General features: G+C 39.2%; 1 protein-coding gene across 13 annotated transcripts in view; it reads right to left on the bottom strand.

Moving 5' to 3' along the window:
- Positions 1–14,513, bottom strand: part of USP54 (ubiquitin specific peptidase 54) — a 131,659-nt gene that overhangs the window by 101,023 nt on the left and 16,123 nt on the right. Inside the window, exon 1 of one of the 13 annotated variants that reach the window (XM_069796354.1) lies at positions 1,466–1,487. The exons of the other annotated variants lie outside the window; for them this stretch is intronic. The gene's annotated coding sequence lies outside the window, so the exon portion shown is untranslated. Of the gene's footprint in view, positions 1–1,465; positions 1,488–14,513 lie in introns of those variants that run through there. 13 annotated transcript variants of the gene reach the window in all.

The raw sequence follows: 14,513 nt of genomic DNA, 5'->3' as shown, positions 1-14,513 counted from the left end.
AGAGCAATACAGAATACCAAGTAGTGTATGAACATCAGCAGCTAAATTTAGAGAGTAAAAACACCATCCATTGCATACTGATTAGATTGAAACACTATCAAGGCAATAGATAAAAGAAACCTGCAGAAAGATGGATTCATAGGTGTGCATTCAAAACTAAAAATAGCACATATCATAACAAATACATATGGCCATACATAAAGGTATTTTTCTTTATTTTAATGAGGAGCTACTCCAGAATCCTGCTCTGTAGATTTAGAGACTAAATCTGCTTTGGCACCTAATGCAGAAATTAGATGTGGTAGAGATGGGCCTTTCCAGTTCAAGACTTCAAAGGGATGTCTTAGCCTACATTTTTAGCATAAGAATACCAGAGAGACCTTCCTGTAGTCAACAGTCAAGCCTAATAAAGCCTTGTTTTACTTTGTCATATCCTTCTGCTACCCAAAAAATGACAGAGGCCCTCCTGCCAACTTTATCTTCATGTGATAATTCCCTTGAGCAGGGAATTTTTTTTTCATTATTTCTGCCAATTTTAACTTATCTGTTGAAAAGTGAACACATTAGGCTAGAAATTAGAACTGCAAATATAAAAGTCTATTTATCACAGAGATTAAATGAATGTCTGACGACAACGCCTCCGCTACCCTTGTAAAAAAAACAAAACAAAAAACCAACCAATGAAAAAAACACAACCAAAGCCATGATCAATACTTTGCCTTTCTTCATCAGTACTAGCAAATGCAATTCCTGCAAGTATGAAGATTTAAGTGGTGTAAATTTCATATGGGCTTGCGCATTGCCACCTAACTGGCAAAGGGCATGGTCATTACTCTTCTCCATACAGGTGGGCTATAATCCTCCCGCCGGCAAGGGAGGGAGGGCAGGCAGCCATAAGACACCTTACATCCCTCCTGTACTCCAAACCCCAGTGTTTTGAACTGTCTTGATGCCAAGTATCACGAGTTAAATTTAACAAAGCACCTTCTACCAAGGACAGTAGGTACACAGCACAATTTGTCACCATGAGAAATAGAAACAACTAAGGCAGTATCTGGTGTTCATTTACTATCTCAGCAACAGCTTAAACAAGTAAATACAAGTGAACCATATAACGTTACATATGCCTGTACAAAAAAAGCTGAAAATTACCTTTGCAAATATTTAAACACCTTGCGCACAGCACCTTTTCCTAGTCTAGTTTGCTGAAGAAGAAAACCTTTCATTTGCTTATACAGCAGCCAGCCCAACACAAAATAAAGCGACACCTGCTGCAGCGGACCCGCGTTCAGAAGCCTTCCCCCCGCTCTCCCGGCACCGGGATCCAGCCGTATTTAACCCGCCTTGCCCACGGGCCGCTGCCCGTCCCGCCCGCTCCCGCCGCGCTCCCAGGGCCGCACTCCGCACCGGCAACTCTCGACGCGCCCGCCCCCCTCCCGCGGCCGCGGGGCCCCGGCACACTCACCCGCCGGCCGGGCCCGCCCGGAGAGCGCCGCCGCCCCACACACACACACAGCGCGGGAGCGGGAGCCAGAGCCCCGCCTCCGGCACCATGACGTCACCGCTCCGGCCGCGCACCTGATCCCCGGGCAGGTCGGGCCTTAAAGGGGCAGCGGCGAGGCCGGAGATCCGAGGCCGCTGCCTCCACAGCCAGCGTGAGGGGAGGGTCGCCAGCCCGGAGCGGGCAGTAACGAAGATGGCCGCGCTCAGGTAACACCCAGAGCCCGTCAGCCTCCCCGAAGGGCGGAGGTGCAGGGCCACGTGTGTGCTGCTCGAGGCCCTTCCACACCTCTCTTTCCACCTGTTCGAAGGGCGAGGAGACCCTTTGGCCGCACTCTGCTCTCCGCGCCAGGGCTGCTCGCTCCAGCGCTGCTGGACGCCTGCTGCCCTCCTCCCCGGAAAAGGTTACCTCAGCGGTGCTGCTCGTGTAAACAATTGGGGTAAGCAAACCACTCTCCTGGTGGATTTTAGCAGCATGCTTCAAATCTTTTCCCCTTCTTTCCGCAGCTCTTTTTACAAAGCAGCCATGGCCCTGGCAGGATGTACCTCTCTGACACACTTGCTATCCATGAACCCAAACGGCAGCAGGTCTTGAGCTCCTGAAGGCCACAACTTTCCTCTTTCACCCCAAAAACGCAGTGCCAGTTTGCCCATTGGCAAAGGGAGGCTTGCCCATTCTCAGGGGCCCATACAGAACCAGGTACAGAACAACTACTTTAATGTTAGATACTGTATTATCTGCCAGAAGAAACCAACCAACTTGACACAGCACAAAGCTGATAACTGTTCAGTTTGTACCACCAGCGCCTGGCAAATGAGACAGACTCAAAATTTAACTGGGACAAATCAAACTGTTATCACTATCCCCTTCCCTAATCAAAATCAATTGGACTCTTACCCTGCTTAGTGATCCTCTCTACTAAGGGAATGTGCTGGAGGACAAGAGACCTTTAAATCAGTATCTGCATCACTTCCACTCAGCTGGGCAAATAACATTAAATATGGAAGAGAGAATTAAATGGAAGATATGAACACTAGAATTTCTTATTCAAGAAGCAAATTTGAACAGAAACACAGTAGTTCCTATACTGTGTCATCCTTCCTATTTATATCTAATCCATACAGAAAACACTGTATTGCCACATACCCAGTCATGAAAACATATCAGCTTCACTTAAAGCTCGAGGAGGTTGCTGGGAATTCTCAAGCTGCAGCCATGCAGGCACTTTTCTCTTTCTTTCACTACTGTTAGCATAAACCCACCAGTCTAGACCAACTGCTGGGATTAATTGCCACATCCTCCAACTTTCAGGGCAACTTCATGCAAATCAATTCATCTCTCTCTGCTCCAGTTCCTCATCTGTAAGACATTGACAAATGATACTCACTTTCCCAATTTTCATCTATGCTTTCAGTGACAGTTCTTACTTTTAGATATGAAAGATGAAATCATAATAGGGGAAAGTGTCACTTATTGACCAACTAATATCATAAAGGTTTTTACTCAACCGCTACAGATATTTCCAAACAATTATTTGATTCTGCAAAAGTCCTATGTTTCTATGCGTAAGCTCCACCATCAATTATACCAGCACTCATCAAAAACAGTGTTGGCCTTTGGAAGTGCAGCATTTAGAGCAGAAGATGAGAGACAGCGTTCTGGTTTGCATATAGGAACAGGCTGAGTTATGCTTTAACACAACACATTATAGCCTCATACACAAAATTTTGCTCTTGCTTTGCTAATAATGAAGACACTGTAAAAGATACATTTATTAAAATACCTGAATTACATTCAACTCTCATTTTCCCCTATGGAGATTATTCCTTTTTTTTTTCCCCCTGAAATTTTTCAGCATTCATATGTCTAAAAACATCTTCATGTTTAGACCCTTCTTTTTTTTCCTCATTTTCTGAGTATTTGCAAGATCTGTGTTTCTGCTTTACTGAGGTTAGTTAGCCAAGATTACTATACTAAATAATCAGGACTATCTTTCAGAAAATGGTGAACATCATATGGCATGTTTTCTGAAACAGAATTTCTCATTCATACTAATCTCAAACTGCACATGGACAGAAGTTACATGACATTATTTTATTTAACTACTGTAAAAAAAGGTGTTAAGAGTAATCTGAATTAAATTGATATTGATGGTAAGCACCAATGCAAAACACTTTTACAGCTAGGGGATCTCATCCCTTCAGCTCTCTAGGCTATTACTCAAACATTAAAAGATAAAGTTTCTTGCTTTTTCATCTTTAATTCTAAGCTGAGAAACAGTGTGGAACAAGCAAAACCGTTATATCTGCACTATAACTAAAAAAACCCACTTATTGTCAAAAGCTAGGTTGTCAGTTCATTAGTGCTAGTTTTAATTCAGCATCTCATTTGCTAAAATTTTAGTGGCAAACAGGCAGTGGAATTTTAATTTAAAGTATATTTAGAACAGATTATTTTAATTATTGATAGTATTAAATGTGACATTTAAATACAGTCAAATACCTTTTCCCCTCAATAAAAATAATTTTAATCACTTTAAAACATCACATAAAAAAAAAATCCCTCAGTTGATTGTTATCCACCCGTTTGATACCCTTTTGATCACTGAGCTCGCACCCTTACAGAGATGGCTATGCAACTCCAGCTGGAGCCTGGAAGTCGGGTCTTCACAGCTGACAGATCAACTATTGTCTGTAGCATGTTTGCAGCACTATTGCTTATCCAGACTATTGTGTTGCCTTGCTGTTGCCTTCCCCTAGAACCAACTATTAAATTAAACCAACACATTTACCCATATTACCATCCAACATAACTATCCACTGACAATGTTGAACATTCAAGACTTAACTGAAATTACAGCTCAGTTCTGTTTTGCACAGTGAAATCACAACAAAATCACTTCTAAACCTTATTTATGTAAAGACCACTGAATTTTTTTTCAAATCTCAGTAACCTAAATAAATTCAGTGTCATTTAAGAGCACTGAGCTACTAAGTTCTAACATAAGACAAACTTCATTTACTTCTATTGCAAGGAGACAGTGCAAACTCCACTTCACAGTGAAAGTGGGTGTATCCGTCTCATAGTCCATGTTCAGGCACATAAAAAACCTTGCACTGAAATACTGCTGAAGAGTAGCAGAGTAGTACCATTTAGCAGGGTGGTCTGTGCTCAAGAAAGCAGAAAGGACTAGAAAAAGGACTGACTCATTAGCCTTCATTTTTCACATTAGTCACCTATGATATTTTCAAACAATGACCTTACAATAAAGATGAGCCACATCACATTTTGGAAGTGCATCAGCACCCAGTGCTGTGTTAAGCATGGACCTTCCTCCACTTCCTTCAGAACTGAAACTTACTACTCAAACTTCAGACTTTTGAGACATCACTAAATTGCAAGTTTGGATTGTAATTCTGCTATTAGTCTTCACCACATTTTAACTTACAGTTATAAATAAAGCTTCTATTATGTATCTTAATGTTGTAATTCTACAAGGAGACAGGCAAATACTAGATACTTCAAAAGGGCATCCAGCAGCCTAATCCAGCATTCCACAGTGACAGGCATCCTTCCTTTACCAAATAAAGCAAAGCAAGAGTAACTTTTGTTGGTGAAGAGTAAGTTAATTATTATCTTCATTGAGTCAAGCACAGAAAGTACAACATGTTGCATCATAAACAATAAGACAGGTGGTCTGTACTTCCTCAGTAGATTTTCAAGTGCAGCTAAGCAAGGTAGAAGTCAAAGTCCATGAAAAACTAAATGATTTAAGGCATCCACATTCCAGCTCTTTAAGAAAAAATAAAGCCATGAGTTTTCTGATCTCCCTATGGCTTTCAAAAACAATAGGTAAGATACAACATGAAATTATCCATTGACCAACAGCCCTCTGCTGCTATAGATTTCATTGCTACCCAGCCACGCAGGGCAAAAGCAGCTCTATTGCCCTAACCTGGAGGGCTGGCATGAGCTCAGCACTCAGCTTGGCAGCATCGCAGCACTCCCAAACCCCAGGCGTTCTCAACTAGATCATTTGAATCGCACCAAATGCTGTTTTTGCCTCATATACCCAGAAGCATCAGTACCACTTAGAACTGGTTGATGATGTTGCAACATCTTGCAACTTCTATACTATGGTATGTCTTTATTATACATTCCTCCTACATAGTAGTCTCATCCTTCCAATTCCAGTGGCACATGTTATTGGCATTCTCTCAGAGACTTAGCATTTTTGGCATATTTTTCAAAGATTATTTTATCACCAACTATTCTTCGGCAATAAATTGTGTTACTTTGCATTCCACTACAGTAAGAATCCTCCTATTTATTCCAGATAGCTATATCACCTGCTGGATTCATACAGCTAGCTATAAATTTTCAATTTGAAAGCAAGAATTTCTGGCCCTGATGGTTAAAAAAGAATATCATTTAAATATGACCAGAGCCTGAACAAGCACAAACCTATGAGTTCTCCCACATGTATTTGTCTGGAAATTTGAAAGCTAATGATCAACATTTAAATAATCAGCGTCAGCAATAATTTCCCTTGCAGATAATAAGAACACGACCATCCATCTAGGAAAGCAAAGTACATGATGAAGGAAAAGCAGTAGAATTTACAGCATTTAGCCCAAATTCACTGTGGGATGGAAAAGCAAGGTAGTAGGATAAGAGCAACCAGTGATCTAGCAGAAGAGAGAGGAGTTCAAATCATCCCCTCATATCTAAACCAATAACAAACATATCTTTCAAATCACCCTGATCCTTTCTGTGATATGCAAAAAACCTCCACCTCTTAAAAGTTCCAGAATGCCTCCCTGCAAGGATGTTGAACCCCTAAAGTTTCCACATTAGATATCTGCCCTGCATTTAAAGGCTGCTACCCACCTCTCATGCAGCTGTCAGAACTTCCAGGTTCCCTCACATACACATCTCAAAAGGGCAAAAAAGTAAGAAAGAAAGAAAAGAAAAGAAAAAAAAAAAAGCAAAAATGTATATTGGAAGCAGCTCACAGTAAGTTATTAGAAAGAAAGAATACTGACACCATGGAATTTCCTTCACATTTACTTAAACAAAAAGCCCCATTAAAAAGCGCTTGAAGCTGTGACAAATTCCACTCTCAAGCAGAATTCAGGTTTGGCTGGCTACACTGTACACAGGCTGTTGGCTTTGACTCATGAAATCACTTATTTCTCTTTGAGAAAATAGAAACTAAAATTGCTAAGCAAGGTAATTTCAAACTGCGATGATTAATGATGTGTTCTAGGGTATAACAATGCAAATAGAGACTCAAAGTATGCTAACAATACATGTTACAGCCTCAGGTAACTGAGGCTTGCACTCATTTCTCAGTGGAGAAATACACAATGGAAATTGGGAAAGATTTTATAAACAAAACAATTACCAACAGTACACTCTTTGTTTTCTTCTGATAATAATATGTTGAGTCCCCAAAGTGCTGGACCAACAACTGAAGTCATTATGAAAATGAGAAAGAAATACAAGTTGATTACTGACAGGCCTGTCAATAGGAAAAGCTAGGTGAAAATCTTGGATGGTATACCTAGTACTTATGTAGTGAGGTACCAACAAAAACAAGATGAAGGCTACCGAGTTAGAGGACCTCAGAAGTGGAAGGACTGGCAATATGGAGGCTGCCGGCATCATCATTTTGTCTAGTGGATACTGTCTTGGGGTAAATTGTCTCCATGTACAAACTGTTCATTTTTTAATCAGTAACATTCCAAAAAGTCTATACGTACTGTTCATCAGTCTTAAAATAATGTTGTAATTCAAAATACAGCTAAATAAAGCAAATGCCTTCTGAGAAACAACCATCAGTTATCTAAGGAACTGGTCCTTTTTCCTGGTCCAAGACCCAATCTGCATTTTTTGCAACAATTTAAGAGGATTTGTCTTTCCATACCTCTCACAGATGGGCCTTACACTTGATAACTTCCTACCTTCTTGAAATAGCCTATTACATACACACACAGAAAAAATATGCGTTCCAGTTCTCTTTTGGGGGCTTGCACACTCCCCCTGCCCCGTTAAATTATTTCAGTCTTTCCTATTAGGCCCCATTTTCTAGACCTCAGATTATTTGATTACTCTTCTCCCAGCCTCTGTTCAGCTGAGGTATATTTTCTTGGTGCATTTGCCCTACCCAGATGCAACACTTCAACTGAGGACTTACCTGTAGATAAAAAAAGATTGTTCTGTATGTTTTACAGCCTATACTCATATTTTTATCCCTCACAATACACCATTTGCCCTTTTACAACATCAGGAATTCTGGAGAATTATCACCTAATTACTTGTTCCCTAGCCTGTACTTGTGTATTTCATGATTTCTGTTAAGTGTAGAACTTAACATCCCTATTTATCTACTAAGATTTTCTCAGTTTTCTCAAAATAATTTTGTGCTCTTAAACTTATGTCCCATGCATATAAATTCCCTCAAAGTTTTGGGGGCATTTTTAGTAAATCAATTTTGTAAGCACACTCTATTCTATCATCAAGGTCATTCACAAAAAGACTGAAGTGAAGCAGAATGAGTACAGACCCAACAGACCATGGCAGATCCACATTCAATATAACCATTTCATTTTGACAGACAATCATTAATAGCCACCCACTAGGCACAATCATCCAATAAGTCTTGCTCCTACTCTACAATAGTTTCTTTCAGGCCATGTTTCTTTACTTGTTTGTAAGATTATCATATGAAAACAGTGCCAAAGAACTCACTAACATGAAAATATTAACATTCACACTTTTCTTGACAATTCACAGGCCTTATTGTAAAGTTACAGAAGAAAATTAAACTGGCATGACTACTTTTCCTAAATTCGTGGTGGTTGTGACTCATGTTCTTGTTGTCTCCCAGAGGCTTATACTTTGTGCAAGAATTTGTTCAAAATGTGGAAGATCAGAGGAATGGTCTATGATTTCCTGACTCCTTTCTCCTGACCTCTCCTTTTCATTTTCAAGACTTCAGCATCTCAAATAGCAGCTAGTGGTACTGAGATAGCTTCCATCACTTTTTTTTCTTTAACATGTTAAAAGGATGAATTTCATCAGGTCCAGCCTAATAAATAACTACCCAAGTACTAAGAAGTATGCAAAAGGCTTGCTTCAGATTTGCCATCCATCTTATATGTCCTCTGTGCTTTTTATTTCCTTCTTGTGCTAACTGCTGCTCACTTATACTCTTCTGCTAGCGTTTTGAGGATATTTTCATAGTACTTCAAGTACATCTTACAAAATTGTGCTGCATACCAAAATCCCCACATTACAGAGCTATGGATAAATTGGCAGCTAGAAGCACGCTGCGGTGAGAGCAGCTAAAGCAGGCAGCGGTGCTCCAGTGCTGCCTGCAAACTGTGCAGCCCTCCCAGAAAGCTCAAGACAAGGCCCCAGGAGAAAGAAGGGGTACTTCTAAACGAGGTGGCCATTTCTAGTTCAACGGCCATACGGAGGAGATCTGTAGTAAGACAATAATACACAGAACCGGAGCTCTGCAATCCAGATTTGCAATCACACCAGCTAGGGAAGACCAATTAGCAGATCGTTTGCAGCACATTAGCGTCGCTTCAGTGTCAAATGCGAAAGCCATCTTACAGAGGCAGATAGAGCTGGGTTGGATGGGCACATACTTTGTTCGCATACTCACGCACATATACTGAATATGGGATTGCAGATAAAAAATAGGATTAAGCCTGACACGGGCAATCCTGCAGATACACTAGGGCTCTCGCAGCGTGTTTGCTCCGATAGCACAGTGCACAAAACCAGGGAGCGTTCTGTACACTCCTACGTTGTTGCACCATTACATTTAGAAATGTTAGTTACTTGCTGTCATTGCCCAAAATTAAACTACATAATAATAGACTTTTATTATAGTACATGTATACGTGGCAGTTCAAGATGTGTTTGATTTCATTATTTTAAAATAGCAAATTTTAAAGACAGCAGCAGCTGTACTGCAGCTCTGCTGATTTTTGCCAGATAACTAAGTGTATTTTCTTAAGTGTATTGCCAAGTACTCACCATACACCCAAATTGTTTATTTCCTTTTCACAAGAATTATACAATGATTACATAAACCTGAAAACTGTTCATTATCTTCTGCGTACACTAAGCATACTCATAGCCTTCTAGCCCTTCCCTTCATTGAAAAATTTCATCTTGCCATAAGTATCAGAGACCAAAAGAAGTAGGATACTGTAATACAATTGTAAATTAATAAAAATGAAGAGCTAGGATGCAAATCTTTAAAGTTAATTAGTTCCCCTAAGATTATCCAAAATTCATCTGACACATTGTATAATTTTATGACAATACTTTATAAATAGCAGAGCAAAATCCAACAAGCTTAACGTTAGAAGAAAAAGAATGAAAATACTACTTGTGTAGCTTAAGAAGGTAAAGTAATACTTAGCTTTTGGGGCATATCTGACTTTTATCTAGTTAATAGTACAAATACTAATGTTTTTGAAGAAAAAAAAGTACCATTCCGGACATACCCTGCTTTGTCCACCACAGAAAGAGGAGGCTAAAATACCGATTTACCATGATTTAACAAGATACTGACCATCAGCTGAACTGCATTAACTGACTAAAGCACTTCTAGTCCAATTACCCTGAAAAGCAAAACATGTTAGTATAAACCACCAGTAAATTAACTATATATACACTCAAGGGAAATCTCAGACAACATACTAACAAAAGAAAATTTATGTTGCAACTACTCAGTCTCTAATTTACGCTTACCACATTTTTCCTGATGAGGCAAAGTAATTTACAAGGACAAATATTCAGGCTTCAACTGGTGGGATTTGGGGGTTTTGTTTGCTTGCTTTTTGCTATAGGCACACTTTAAAAAAAAAAAAGATTAATGTTTTGGGAACTAGTAAGAATGCTACAAATGTTACTGTTCTTTTTATTGATCCTCTTAACAATATTGAACACTAATACTAATCATTATTAGATAGCATTTTACGGGCCAATTTAAAGTGGGCTGGCATTCAGTATATTTTGAAAGAGCCATGAAACAACTGTGTTTGATTTTCTTTTACATGAAGTAGATTAATTACTACAGCTCCCATAATATAATCATTTCATCTCAGAGCTCAAGAACTTAATGTGTTTAGGAAAATTAACACGGTAAGAGGCACATCACCTTTCAGACGTGATTTGCACTGCCGCTTCATATGTCACAGCTATTTCCATCAATACAAAAAATGACATTGATGCAGGATCCTAATATTACCTTTAAACTTGGAAAGAAGTAAGAGCTCTCTCATATCTAGTTCACTATCTACTACATGATTAGCTTTCTATGCTGTATTCACAACCACACTGGAATTCAATCCAAATACATATTTAGTTTAATAATTCTCTAACAGAATTTGAATGGTTAGTACTGTCTTTATTCACAATGCTTGTTTATGCTTAGTTTTAGCTGCAAGCTCAGTTGCATCCTGTCTATATGGTCAGGACCCATAACAAGAAATAATTACTGCTGATTAATCTGTGTCCGGAGAAAGACTGAACTATGCAGGTGAGCTTCCTAATTAAATCTAATTTCTCTCTCTCGTGTATAGATAGGCACACAAACTATATGAGCAAAATCATCTGCTAACTCATAAGATTTCATTGTAACGTAGTTTCATTATGCTACTTCGCACACCCTCCAAGAACTTCACCCCCCAGAAGTTAACAGATTTTAGAACTATTTTGGTAAGAAGACAGACAGCACAAGATCTGGTTCTTCTTCTCACTGAACTGAGGATTTAACAGTGCTGGAACAGCCAGAACACCCAAATTCTATTCCCAGTTCTACACTAACATCCTCCGACAACCCAAGCCTCTGTGCCCACCCATTCTGGCTACTTACGATACCATGCCAAAATAAATTTGCTGAAATCCCTGGACTGAAAGACTCAATACAGAATTCTGGTAAAAAAAACAAAAGGTGAAAAACATGCCGAGAACTGAATTCACCTAGATTAATTTGAAAGTTCAAACAGTAAAAGGAATACTGCCTGCTTACATAGCAAAGACAAGAAATAAATCCTCAGCCCCTTACTTGTCAGAGGAAGCCTTGTTTCTACACATCCACCACAACAAGCAAGGGAGTGGTACCATATAAAGCAGCTGACCCCGATTCCAACACATTTAAGCCTGGATAACAGCTACATACAATTTGACAGGGAAGGCTGGAATGGAGGCTGATGTAATAAATATCCAGTGGAATGCTGTAGTGGCCCAGTTCTCATTGCTCTAAAATTTTAAGTGCTGTCATCTTTTCCATAGTATCAACCCAGCAATGGTTACTATTTGAATGGATAAGCTAAACCTAAAGACATTATTGAAGCAAAAAAGTTATGCATATTCCTTTCTTAAGTGTTTACTGATAAACTGAGCCTGCCAGCCTGCTCTCCTGTGTATTTACTTCCCCTTTGATGGGTCAACAGCTTTGCAACTTAAAAATTGGCTACTTTGAAACTGCAAAGTTTAAACTGATTACATTTTAAAAAATTAGATCATGTCCATAGCTCCATTTAAAAAATGCACTTATATATTACTGAGCACACACAACTTTTGCCAACATTATTATTTCTGCAGACACAGATGTTTGTTATCCCTGCTTAATTGGGCACAGCAAGAATTAATCTGGAGCCAGGGCAAAGACAGAAGAAGTTAGACAACATACTGTCTCACTAAAAACACCTTCCACAAGCAACCTAGAAACCTGTGCAATTGCATAGAACACAATGGGATCATTAAACACAAATATACTGCCAGCAAGGGCTAACCTCCCACACAAAGATCAAAGCTGCAGTCAAACACTTTGGATAAAAGTGCTAAAAAATTTGTGTGTATCAAGGACTGTAGATCACATGGTCCTGTACACAGACTTCACTGAGATCTTCCTGGGGCACATAAAATTAACAGGTATTATATGCATAAATCTATTGTGCTTCTTAAGCCTGACTCTCATATATAATTCCTGCCACCATATCCCTGAACTATTAAGGTAGAATCGCAAAAGATACAGCGGAACATGACAAGAAGAGTACATAGTTAGGAAGGGAACAAGGGGACTGCATTATCTTAGATGTGCCTTGTTTTTTCATAGTCTTTCTCTATGCATTTTCTTTAGGCCACAGTTGACACTGCCTGACCAATAGAAACGATATAGCCCTAGCCAAAAGACCTTCCTAAAAAAACCCAGAACAAATAAAAAACCCCAAACACAACAACAAAACCCCCACCAAACAGAAAGACCACATAACGAAAAAACAACACTGAACAAATAAAAAGCCATAAAAAATAAGACAACTAATTACCAATTGATTGCTGGGGACAAAGAATAAGAAAAAGTTGAGTCAATAAACAAATTTTAAATGAGGCAACCAGAGAGGGGCACCAAGCAAAGTTCCTTCCTTTATTAATCATTCTCCCTGTTGTCAACTACCATCTATCAGCACGGAAAGACAATAAAGGAGGTATGATATTAAGCCCAAATACATGAACTCTGGTAGCAACAGGTGTAAGCCTAAACTAAAAGAATGACCACCTACAACCCTGCCATAAAGTTGAGGGCAAGGAGGAGGAGAGAACCCCATAAAGCTGATAAACCAAGTGATTCAAGGGAGCAACCACTGAAAATAATGGGGTGGCAAAAGTTAAAAGATTCAGAAATGTAAAATGTATAAGCTGGAGGAGAATGCCAAACAGAGCACCCCCTTACCGATTACCACCAGAAGAAGAAACTGGGCTAAGCAGACTCTCAGTCTAATTCAGCATGTTAGCTCTCGTGTTTTTCTCCGAGATGCTCAGGAAGATCAAATGTAATGAGCAAACTCAGTATTAAGGCTCACAAACATCTGAAACTAAAACACCAGACTCAAGTTCTTCTATATTTTCGTCTATATTTTAATTCTCCTTACTGCAGAGGATCTGAAAGAGCTAAGTAAGTGAGCAATGTCATTGGACTTTTTATAAAGAGGCAGATCTTGCATAAAATGTAAATATGCAAGGCACATCGATTTATTTCACAATTACTTACATAATAGATACTGCTTTTTATTAGTACATCTTGCAAATTTACACCATTTCAAAAATGCATTCTAATATTTTGCCTAGCAATTCTACCTGATTAATTTTTCTACTAGGCAGAGTTGTATTTCTGATCAAAACATAACTAAATATGCAGTCAAGTCACATGTAAAATCTATGTCATTCATAACACAAAGCTTTCAATGCTGGCATCCTGGCTGTATCCAGAAATCTGAAGGTACCAGCAAACATATTTTCCTGTTACTTCATTCATTGGGAATAAAAGACTCACAAGGCTGAAATTTAAGCAGCATAAGGAAACAGGACTGATTCTAGCTGTAAAAATGTCTGTATTTCCAATCCTGGGTTGCTGCCTAAGGTGGCAACAGCCACTGAAGTCAAAGAAATTCTCTCCTGGGAGAAACTTCTGTCTGCAAGAGAGAGGTTACTCTAGTTGTGGAAGCAGGAGAACAGACATCACTAAAAAGAAGACGAATGCTGCTCTACATTATCCTAGCCTAAATTCCAAATAATTTCTGCAGTACCAGTATGCATTGATAAAATCCTAGTGCAACAGAGGAAAAATTTCCCTAATGACTAAAGAATCTCCAAAGCAATTTTGCCTTGAAAGTACACAAAGATGCTAGTATTTCCTCCAGGCAGATCAGTTTCTTTATAAAAATATCAAATGGATTTTTGGCAGTGATATTGTTTTCTTATTCCAATTTTCAAAATCATGATTTCAAAGATCTCAATCTGCCAACAGGGCAAGAAGATAAACAAGTTGTGACATTAAGTCCAAGTAAGCTTAGAGGAAGGCACTTGATTTGGCATTGCATTTCCCAAGGAACATGCGGATGACAGGCAAACACATACACATGCTTCCCCCTCTGCCCCCAAATTCAGAAATCAAGACATTTCAGTGAATGCTATTGAGGCA

Source organism: Haliaeetus albicilla, chromosome 11, assembly GCF_947461875.1.
Source record: "Haliaeetus albicilla chromosome 11, bHalAlb1.1, whole genome shotgun sequence".
NCBI lineage: Eukaryota > Metazoa > Chordata > Aves > Accipitriformes > Accipitridae > Haliaeetus > Haliaeetus albicilla.
This window is presented reverse-complemented; position numbering and strand designations above follow the sequence as displayed.